Consider the following 12,226-nt stretch of genomic DNA (forward strand, 5'->3'; position numbering starts at 1 on the left):
ATCAAACGTGTTGCGTAACACGAGAATGAACCTCATTGTTTCTTACAGAAGATCAAACGTGTAGCGTAACACGAGAATGAACCTCATTGGTTCTCACAGAAGATCAAACGTGTTGCGTAACACGAGAATGAACCTCATTGGTTCTTACAGAAGATCAAACGTGTTGCATAACACGAGAATGAACCTCATTGGTTCTTACAGAAGATCAAACGTGTTGCGTAACACGAGAATGAACCTCATTGGTTCTTGCAGAAGATCAGACATGTTGCGTAACACGAGAATGAACCTCATTGGTTCTTGCAGAAGATCAGACATGTTGCGTAACACGAGAATGAACCTCATTGGTTCTTCCAGAAGATCAAACGTGTTGCATAACACGAGAATTAACCTCATTGGTTCTTACAGAAGATCAAACGTGTTGCGTAACACGAGAATGAACCTCATTGTTTCTTACAGAAGATCAGACATGTTGCGTAACACGAGAATGAACCTCATTGGTTGTTACAGAAGATCAAACGTGTTGCATAACACGAGAATTAACCTCATTGGTTCTTACAGAAGATCAAACGTGTTGCGTAACACGAGAATGAACCTCATTGTTTCTTACAGAAGATCAGACATGTTGCGTAACACGAGAATGAACCTCATTGGTTGTTACAGAAGATCAAACGTGTTGCGTAACACGAGAATGAACCTCATTGTTTCTTACAGAAGATCAGACATGTTGCGTAACACGAGAATGAACCTCATTGGTTGTTACAGAAGATCAAACGTGTTGCGTAACACGAGAATGAACCTCATTGGTTCTTACAGAAGATCAAACGTGTTGCGTAACACGAGAATGAACCTCATTGGTTCTTGCAGAAGATCAGACATGTTGCGTAACACGAGAATGAACCTCATTGGTTCTTGCAGAAGATCAGACATGTTGCGTAACACGAGAATGAACCTCATTGGTTCTTCCAGAAGATCAAACTTGTTGCGTAACACGAGAATGAACCTCATTGGTTGTTACAGAAGATCAAACGTGTTACGTAACACGAGAATGAACCTCATTGGTTGTTACAGAAGATCAAACGTGTTGCGTAACACGAGAATTAACCTCATTGGTTGTTACAGAAGATCAAACGTGTTGCGTAACACGAGAATTAACCTCATTGGTTCTTCCAGAAGATCAAACTTGTTGCGTAACACGAGAATGAACCTCATTGGTTGTTACAGAAGATCAAACGTGTTGCGTAACACGAGAATGAACCTCATCGGTTCTTACAGAAGATCAAACGTGTTGCATAACACGAGAATGAACCTCATTGGTTCTTGCAGAAGATCAGACATGTTGCGTAACACGAGAATGAACCTCATTGGTTCTTACAGAAGATCAAACGTGTTGCGTAACACGAGAATGAACCTCATTGGTTCTTACAGAAGATCAGACATGTTGCGTAACACGAGAATGAACCTCATTGGTTCTTACAGAAGATCAAACGTGTAGCGTAACACCAGACTGAACCTCATTGGTTCATACAGAAGATCAAACGTGTTGCGTAACACGAGAATGAACCTCATTGGTTCTTACAGAAGATCAAACATGTTGCGTAACACGAGAATGAACCTCATTGGTTGTTACAGAAGATCAAACGTGTTGCATAACACGAGAATGAACCTCATTGGTTGTTACAGAAGATCAAACGTGTTGCATAACACGAGAATGAACCTCATTGGTTCTTGCAGAAGATCAGACATGTTGCGTAACACGAGAATGAACCTCATTGGTTGTTACAGAAGATCAAACGTGTTGCATAACACGAGAATGAACCTCATTGGTTGTTACAGAAGATCAAACGTGTTGCGTAACACAAGAATGAACCTCATTGGTTGTTACAGAAGATCAAACGTGTTGCATAACACGAGAATGAACCTCATTGGTTCTTGCAGAAGATCAGACATGTTGCGTAACACGAGAATGAACCTCATTGGTTCTTACAGAAGATCAAACGTGTTGCATAACACGAGAATGAACCTCATTGGTTCTTGCAGAAGATCAGACATGTTGCGTAACACGAGAATGAACCTCATTGGTTCTTACAGAAAATCAAACGTGTTGCATAACACGAGAATGAACCTCATTGGTTCTTGCAGAAGATCAGACATGTTGCGTAACACGAGAATGAACCTCATCGGTTCTTACAGAAGATCAAACGTGTTGCATAACACGAGAATGAACCTCATTGGTTCTTGCAGAAGATCAGACATGTTGCGTAACACGAGAATGAACCTCATTGGTTCTTACAGAAGATCAAACGTGTTGCGTAACACGAGAATGAACCTCATTGGTTCTTACAGAAAATCAAACGTGTTGCGTAACACGAGAATGAACCTCATTGGTTCTTACAGAAAATCAAACGTGTTGCGTAACACGAGAATGAACCTCATTGGTTCTTACAGAAAATCAAACGTGTTGCGTAACACGAGAATGAACCTCATCGGTTCTTACAGAAGATCAAACGTGTTGCATAACACGAGAATGAACCTCATTGGTTCTTGCAGAAGATCAAACGTGTTGCATAACACGAGAATGAACCTCATTGGTTGTTACAGAAGATCAAACGTGTTGCATAACACGAGAATGAACCTCATTGGTTGTTACAGAAGATCAAACGTGTTGCGTAACACAAGAATGAACCTCATTGGTTGTTACAGAAGATCAAACGTGTTGCATAACACGAGAATGAACCTCATTGGTTCTTGCAGAAGATCAGACATGTTGCGTAACACGAGAATGAACCTCATTGGTTCTTACAGAAGATCAAACGTGTTGCATAACACGAGAATGAACCTCATTGGTTCTTGCAGAAGATCAAACGTGTTGCGTAACACGAGAATGAACCTCATTGGTTGTTACAGAAGATCAAACGTGTTGCATAACACGAGAATGAACCTCATTGGTTCTTGCAGAAGATCAGACATGTTGCGTAACACGAGAATGAACCTCATCGGTTCTTACAGAAGATCAAACGTGTTGCGTAACACGAGAATGAACCTCATTGGTTCTTGCAGAAGATCAGACATGTTGCGTAACACGAGAATGAACCTCATTGGTTCTTACAGAAGATCAAACGTGTTGCATAACACGAGAATGAACCTCATTGGTTCTTGCAGAAGATCAAACGTGTTGCGTAACACGAGAATGAACCTCATTGGTTGTTACAGAAGATCAAACGTGTTGCATAACACGAGAATGAACCTCATCGGTTCTTACAGAAGATCAAACGTGTTGCGTAACACGAGAATGAACCTCATTGGTTCTTGCAGAAGATCAGACATGTTGCGTAACACGAGAATGAACCTCATTGGTTCTTACAGAAGATCAAACGTGTTGCATAACACGAGAATGAACCTCATTGGTTCTTGCAGAAGATCAGACATGTTGCGTAACACGAGAATGAACCTCATCGGTTCTTACAGAAGATCAAACGTGTTGCGTAACACGAGAATGAACCTCATTGGTTCTTACAGAAAATCAAACGTGTTGCGTAACACGAGAATGAACCTCATTGGTTCTTACAGAAAATCAAACGTGTTGCGTAACACGAGAATGAACCTCATTGGTTCTTACAGAAAATCAAACGTGTTGCGTAACACGAGAATGAACCTCATCGGTTCTTACAGAAGATCAAACGTGTTGCATAACACGAGAATGAACCTCATTGGTTCTTGCAGAAGATCAGACATGTTGCGTAACACGAGAATGAACCTCATTGGTTCTTACAGAAGATCAAACGTGTTGCGTAACACGAGAATGAACCTCATTGGTTCTTACAGAAAATCAAACGTGTTGCGTAACACAAGAATGAACCTCATTGGTTCATACAGAAGATCAAACGTGTTGCGTAACACGAGAATGAACCTCATTGGTTCTTATAGAAGATCAAACATGTTGCCTAACACCAGAATGAACCTCATTGGTTCTTGCAGAAGATCAGACATGTTGCGTAACACGAGAATGAACCTCATTGGTTCTTACAGAAGATCAAACATGTTGCGTAATACGAGAATGAACCTCATTGGTTCTTACAGAAGATCAAACATGTTGCGTAATACGAGAATGAACCTCATTGGTTCTTACAGAAGATCAAACATGTTGCCTAACACCAGAATGAACCTCATTGGTTCTTACAGAAGATCAGACATGTTGCGTAACACGAGATTGAACCTCATTGGTTCTTACAGAAGATCAAACGTGTTGCATAACACGAGAATGAACCTCATTGGTTCTTGCAGAAGATCAGACATGTTGCGTAACACGAGAATGAACCTCATTGGTTCTTACAGAAGATCAAACGTGTTGCGTAACACGAGAATGAACCTCATTGGTTCTTACAGAAAATCAAACGTGTTGCGTAACACGAGAATGAACCTCATTGGTTCATACAGAAGATCAAACGTGTTGCGTAACACGAGAATGAACCTCATTGGTTCTTATAGAAGATCAAACATGTTGCCTAACACCAGAATGAACCTCATTGGTTCTTGCAGAAGATCAGACATGTTGCGTAACACGAGAATGAACCTCATTGGTTCTTACAGAAGATCAAACATGTTGCGTAATACGAGAATGAACCTCATTGGTTCTTACAGAAGATCAAACATGTTGCGTAACACGAGAATGAACCTCATCGGTTCTTACAGAAGATCAAACGTGTTGCATAACACGAGAATGAACCTCATTGGTTCTTACAGAAGATCAAACGTGTTGCGTAACACGAGAATGAACCTCATTGGTTCTTACAGAAAATCAAACGTGTTGCGTAACACGAGAATGAACCTCATTGGTTCTTACAGAAAATCAAACGTGTTGCGTAACACGAGAATTAACCTCATTGGTTCTTACAGAAGATCAGACATGTTAGATTAACACGAGAATGAACCTCATTGGTTCTTACAGAAGATCAAACGTGTTGCATAACACGAGAATGAACCTCATTGGTTCATACAGAAGATCAAACGTGTTGCATAACACGAGAATGAACCTCATTGGTTCTTGCAGAAGATCAGACATGTTGCGTAACACGAGAATGAACCTCATTGGTTCTTACAGAAGATCAAACGTGTTGCGTAACACGAGAATGAACCTCATTGGTTCATACAGAAGATCAAACGTGTTGCGTAACACGAGAATGAACCTCATTGGTTCTTACAGAAGATCAAACATGTTGCCTAACACCAGAATGAACCTCATTGGTTCTTACAGAAGATCAGACATGTTGCGTAACACCAGAATGAACCTCATTGGTTCTTACAGAAGATCAAACATGTTGCGTAATACGAGAATGAACCTCATTGGTTCTTACAGAAGATCAAACGTGTTGCATAGCACGAGAATCAACCTCATTGGTTCTTACAGAAGATCAAACGTGTGCGTAACACGAGAATGAACCTCATTGGTTCTTGCAGAAGATCAGATATGTTGCGTAACACGAGAATGAATCTCATTGGTTCTTACAGAAGATCAAACGTGTTGCATAACACGAGAATGAACCTCATCGGTTCTTACAGAAGATCAAACGTGTTGCGTAACACGAGAATGAACCTCATTGGTTCTTACAGAAGATCAAACGTGTTGCATAACACGAGAATGAACCTCATTGGTTCTTGCAGAAGATCAGACATGTTGCGTAACACGAGAATGAACCTCATTGGTTCTTACAGAAGATCAAACGTGTTGCGTAACACGAGAATGAACCTCATTGGTTCTTACAGAAGATCAAACGTGTTGCGTAACACGAGAATGAACCTCATTGGTTCTTACAGAAGATCAAACATGTTGCGTAACACGAGAATGAACCTCATTGGTTGTTACAGAAGATCAAACGTGTTGCATAACACGAGAATGAACCTCATTGGTTCTTGCAGAAGATCAAACGTGTTGCATAACACGAGAATGAACCTCATTGGTTGTTACAGAAGATCAAACGTGTTGCGTAACACGAGAATGAACCTCATTGGTTCTTACAGAAGATCAAACATGTTGCGTAACACGAGAATGAACCTCATTGGTTCTTGCAGAAGATCAGACATGTTGCGTAACACGAGAATGAACCTCATTGGTTCTTGCAGAAGATCAGACATGTTGCGTAACACGAGAATGAACCTCATTGGCTCTTACAGAAGATCAAACGTGTTGCGTAACACGAGAATGAACCTCATTGGTTCTTACAGAAGATCAAACGTGTTGCGTAACACGAGAATGAACCTCATTGGTTCATACAGAAGATCAAACGTGTTGCGTAACACGAGAATGAACCTCATTGGTTCTTACAGAAGATCAAACATGTTGCCTAACACCAGAATGAACCTCATTGGTTCTTACAGAAGATCAGACATGTTGCGTAACACGAGAATGAACCTCATTGGTTCTTACAGAAGATCAAACATGTTGCCTAACACCAGAATGAACCTGATTGGTTCTTACAGAAGATCAGACATGTTGCGTAACACGAGAATGAACCTCATTGGTTCTTACAGAAGATCAAACATGTTGCGTAATACGAGAATGAACCTCATTGGTTCTTACAGAAGATCAAACATGTTGCGTAATACGAGAATGAACCTCATTGGTTCTTACAGAAGATCAAACGTGTTGCATAGCACGAGAATCAACCTCATTGGTTCTTACAGAAGATCAAACGTGTTGCGTAACACGAGAATGAACCTCATTGGTTCTTGCAGAAGATCAGACATGTTGCTTAACACGAGAATGAACCTCATTGGTTCTTACAGAAGATCAAACGTGTTGCATAGCACGAGAATCAACCTCATTGGTTCTTACAGAAGATCAAACGTGTTGCGTAACACGAGAATGAACCTCATTGGTTCTTGCAGAAGATCAGACATGCTGCGTAACACGAGAATGAACCTCATTTGTTTTTACAGAAGATCAAACGTGTTGCGTAACACGAGAATGAACCTCATTGGTTCTTACCGAAGATCAAACGTGTAGCGTAACACGAGAATGAACCTCATTGGTTCTTACAGAAGATCAAACGTGTAGCGTAACACCAGACTGAACCTCATTGGTTCTTGCAGAAGATCAAACGATCAAACGTGTAGCGTAACACGAGAATGAACCTCATTGGTTCTCACAAAAGATCAAACGTGTTGCGTAACTCGAGAATGAACCTCATTGGTTCTTGCAGAAGATCAGACATGTTGCGTAACACGAGAATGAACCTCATTGGTTCATACAGAAGATCAAACGTGTTGCGTAACACGAGAATGAACCTCATTGGTTCTTGCAGAAGATCAAACGATCAAACGTGTTGCGTAAGACGAGAATGAACCTCATTGGTTATTACAGAAGATCAAACGTGTTGCGTAACACGAGAATGAACCTCATTGGTTCTTACAGAAGATCAAACGTGTTGCGTAACACGAGAATGAACCTCATTGGTTCTTGCAGAAGATCAAACGATCAAACGTGTAGCGTAACACGAGAATGAACCTCATTGGTTCTTACAGAAGATCAAACGAAGTAGCGTAACACGAGAATGAACCTTATTGGTTCTCACAAAAGATCAAACGTGTTGCGTAACACGAGAATGAACCTCATTGGTTCTTGCAGAAGATCAGACATGTTGCGTAACACGAGAATGAACCTCATTGGTTCATACAGAAGATCAAACGTGTTGCGTAACATGAGAATGAACCTCATTGGTTCTTACAGAAGATCAAACGTGTAGCGTAACACGAGAATGAACCTCATTGGTTCTTGCAGAAGATCAAACGATCAAACGTGTTGCGTAAGACGAGAATGAACCTCATTGGTTATTACAGAAGATCAAACATGTTGCGTAACACGAGAATGAACCTCATTGGTTCTCACAGAAGATCAAACGTGTTGCGTAACACGAGAATTAACCTCATAGGTTCTTACAGAAGATCAAACGTGTAGCGTAACACGAGAATGAACCTCATTGGTTCTCACAGAAGATCAAACGTGTTGCGTAACACGAGAATGAACCTCATTGGTTCTTACAGAAGATCAAACGTGTTGCGTAACATGAGAATGAACCTCATTGGTTCTTGCAGAAGATCAAACGTGTAGCGTAACACGAGAATGAACCTCATTGGTTCATACAGAAGATCAAACGTGTTGCGTAACACGAGAATGAACCTCATTGGTTCTTGCAGAAGATCATACATGTTGCGTAACACGAGAATGAACCTCATTGGTTCTCACAGAAGATCAAACATGTTGCGTAACACGAGAATGAACCTCATTGGTTCTTACAGAAGATCAAACGTGTTGCGTAACACGAGAATGAACCTCATTGGTTCTTACAGAAGATCAAACGTGTTGCGTAACACGAGAATGAACCTCATTGGTTCATACAGAAGATCAAACGTGTTGCGTAACACGAGAATGAACCTCATTGGCTCATACAGAAGATCAAACGTGTTCCGTAACACGAGAATGAACCTCATTGGTTCTTACAGAAGATCAAACGTGTTGCGTAACACGAGAATGAACCTCATTGGTTCTTACAGAAGATCAAACGTGTTGCGTAACACGAGAATGAACCTCATTGGTTCATACAGAAGATCAAACGTGTTGCGTAACACGAGAATGAACCTCATTGGCTCATACAGAAGATCAAACGTGTTCCGTAACACGAGAATGAACCTCATTGGTTCTCACAGAAGATCAAACATGTTGCCTAACACCAGAATGAACCTGATTGGTTCTTACAGAAGATCAGACATGTTGCCTAACACCAGAATGAACCTCATTGGTTCTTACAGAAGATCAAACATGTTGCCTAACACCAGAATGAACCTGATTGGTTCTTACAGAAGATCAAACATGTTGCCTAACACCAGAATGAACCTGATTGGTTCTTACAGAAGATCAAACATGTTGCCTAACACCAGAATGAACCTCATTGGTTCTTACAGAAGATCAAACATGTTGCCTAACACCAGAATGAACCTGATTGGTTCTTACAGAAGATCAAACATGTTGCCTAACACCAGAATGAACCTGATTGGTTCTTACAGAAGATCAAACATGTTGCCTAACACCAGAATGAACCTCATTGGTTCTTACAGAAGATCAAACATGTTGCCTAACACCAGAATGAACCTCATTGGTTCTTACAGAAGATCAAACATGTTGCCTAACACCAGAATGAACCTGATTGGTTCTTACAGAAGATCAAACATGTTGCCTAACACCAGAATGAACCTGATTGGTTCTTACAGAAGATCAAACATGTTGCCTAACACCAGAATGAACCTCATTGGTTCTTACAGAAGATCAAACATGTTGCCTAACACCAGAATGAACCTCATTGGTTCTTACAGAAGATCAAACATGTTGCCTAACACCAGAATGAACCTCATTGGTTCTTACAGAAGATCAAACATGTTGCCTAACACCAGAATGAACCTGATTGGTTCTTACAGAAGATCAAACATGTTGCCTAACACCAGAATGAACCTCATTGGTTCTTACAGAAGATCAAACATGTTGCCTAACACCAGAATGAACCTGATTGGTTCTTACAGAAGATCAAACATGTTGCCTAACACCAGAATGAACCTCATTGGTTCTTACAGAAGATCAAACATGTTGCCTAACACCAGAATGAACCTCATTGGTTCTCACAGAAGATCAAACATGTTGCCTAACACCAGAATGAACCTGATTGGTTCTTACAGAAGATCAGACATGTTGCCTAACACCAGAATGAACCTCATTGGTTCATACAGAAGATCAAACATGTTGCGTAACACGAGAATGAACCTCATTGGTTCTTACAGAAGATCAAACGTGTTGCGTAACACGAGAATGAACCTCATTGGTTCTTACAGAAGATCAAACGTGTTGCGTAACACGAGAATGAACCTCATTGGTTCATACAGAAGATCAAACGTGTTGCGTAACACGAGAATGAACCTCATTGGCTCATACAGAAGATCAAACGTGTTCCGTAACACGAGAATGAACCTCATTGGTTCTCACAGAAGATCAAACATGTTGCCTAACACCAGAATGAACCTGATTGGTTCTTACAGAAGATCAGACATGTTGCCTAACACCAGAATGAACCTCATTGGTTCTTACAGAAGATCAAACATGTTGCCTAACACCAGAATGAACCTGATTGGTTCTTACAGAAGATCAGACATGTTGCCTAACACCAGAATGAACCTCATTGGTTCTTACAGAAGATCAAACATGTTGCCTAACACCAGAATGAACCTGATTGGTTCATACAGAAGATCAAACGTGTTGCGTAACACGAGAATGAACCTCATTGGCTCATACAGAAGATCAAACGTGTTGCGTAACACGAGAATGAACCTCATTGGTTCTCACAGAAGATCAAACGTGTTGCGTAACACGAGAATGAACCTCATTGGTTCATACAGAAGATCAAACGTGTAGCGTAACACGAGAATGAACCTCATTGGTTCTTACAGAAGATCAAACGTGTAGCGTAACACGAGAATGAACCTCATTGGTTCATACAGAAGATCAAACGTGTTGCGTAACACGAGAATGAACCTCATTGGTTCTTACAGAAGATCAGACATGTTGCCTAACACCAGAATGAACCTCATTGGTTCTTACAGAAGATCAAACATGTTGCCTAACACCAGAATGAACCTGATTGGTTCATACAGAAGATCAAACGTGTTGCGTAACACGAGAATGAACCTCATTGGCTCATACAGAAGATCAAACGTGTTGCGTAACACGAGAATGAACCTCATTGGTTCTCACAGAAGATCAAACGTGTTGCGTAACACGAGAATGAACCTCATTGGTTCATACAGAAGATCAAACGTGTAGCGTAACACGAGAATGAACCTCATTGGTTCTTACAGAAGATCAAACGTGTAGCGTAACACGAGAATGAACCTCATTGGTTCATACAGAAGATCAAACGTGTTGCGTAACACGAGAATGAACCTCATTGGTTCTTACAGAAGATCAAACGTGTAGCGTAACACGAGAATGAACCTCATTGGTTCATACAGAAGATCAAACGTGTTGCGTAACACGAGAATGAACCTCATTGGTTCATACAGATGATCAAACGTGTTGCGTAACACGAGAATGAACCTCATTGGTTCTTGCAGAAGATCATACATGTTGCGTAACACGAGAATGAACCTCATTGGTTCTCACAGAAGATCAAACATGTTGCGTAACACGAGAATGAACCTCATTGGTTCTTACAGAAGATCAAACGTGTTGCGTAACACGAGAATGAACCTCATTGGTTCTTACAGAAGATCAAACGTGTTGCGTAACACGAGAATGAACCTCATTGGTTCTTACAGAAGATCAAACGTGTAGCGTAACACGAGAATGAACCTCATTGGTTCTCACAGAAGATCAAACATGTTGCGTAACACGAGAATGAACCTCATTGGTTCTTACAGAAGATCAAACGTGTTGCGTAACACGAGAATGAACCTCATTGGTTCTTACAGAAGATCAAACATGTTGCATAACACGATAATGAACCTCATTGGTTCTTACAGAAGATCAAACGTATTGCGTAACACGAGAATGAACCTCATTGGTTCTCGCTCGTCAAGTGAACATGCTTGAAGCTTCTGTTCACAACTGTTGTGTTCATTGATGAATGTGAATAAAAACCTAAATTCATTCTGTTCATCATATAAAGTTATCGAGTCTTCAGAAAATTGGACTAAACCGCACAATCATATGGATTAGTTTTACGATCTCTTTATGAACTTTTTGAAGAGGTAGTTGCGTAGTTGTCAATGGAGGGACAGAAAGCTCTAAGATTTCATCAAAATATATTCATTTGTGTTCCGAAGATGAATGAAGGAATTACGGGTTTGGGCCAACATGAAGGCGAGTAATGAGTGACCGAATTTTCATTTTTGGGTGAACTAACCCTAAACTTATCTGAGCTTTGAGAGAGCACTACATGTTTCCTCTGTGCTGAACTGATCCCAACCGCCTGGTTTTTTATTTCATTTCAAAATTTAACTATATTATCAATTGTCCAGCTCTAATCTGATAAATGCAAATATAAGGCATGAAGAAATTAATTTACTATAAACATGAAGATTTTCTGTGTGAAAAATGCTATAGAAATACTGTTAAGGTACTAAATGTGGTTATTTTGTTATTTTTGCACTGAATTGGAAAAGGTGGAGCATCAATAAATAAATAAATAAA

The sequence above is a fragment of the Siphateles boraxobius genome, unplaced genomic scaffold, assembly GCF_051911475.1.
Source record: "Siphateles boraxobius isolate OS27281-9 unplaced genomic scaffold, OSU_SipBor_1 300, whole genome shotgun sequence".
Lineage (NCBI taxonomy): Eukaryota > Metazoa > Chordata > Actinopteri > Cypriniformes > Leuciscidae > Siphateles > Siphateles boraxobius.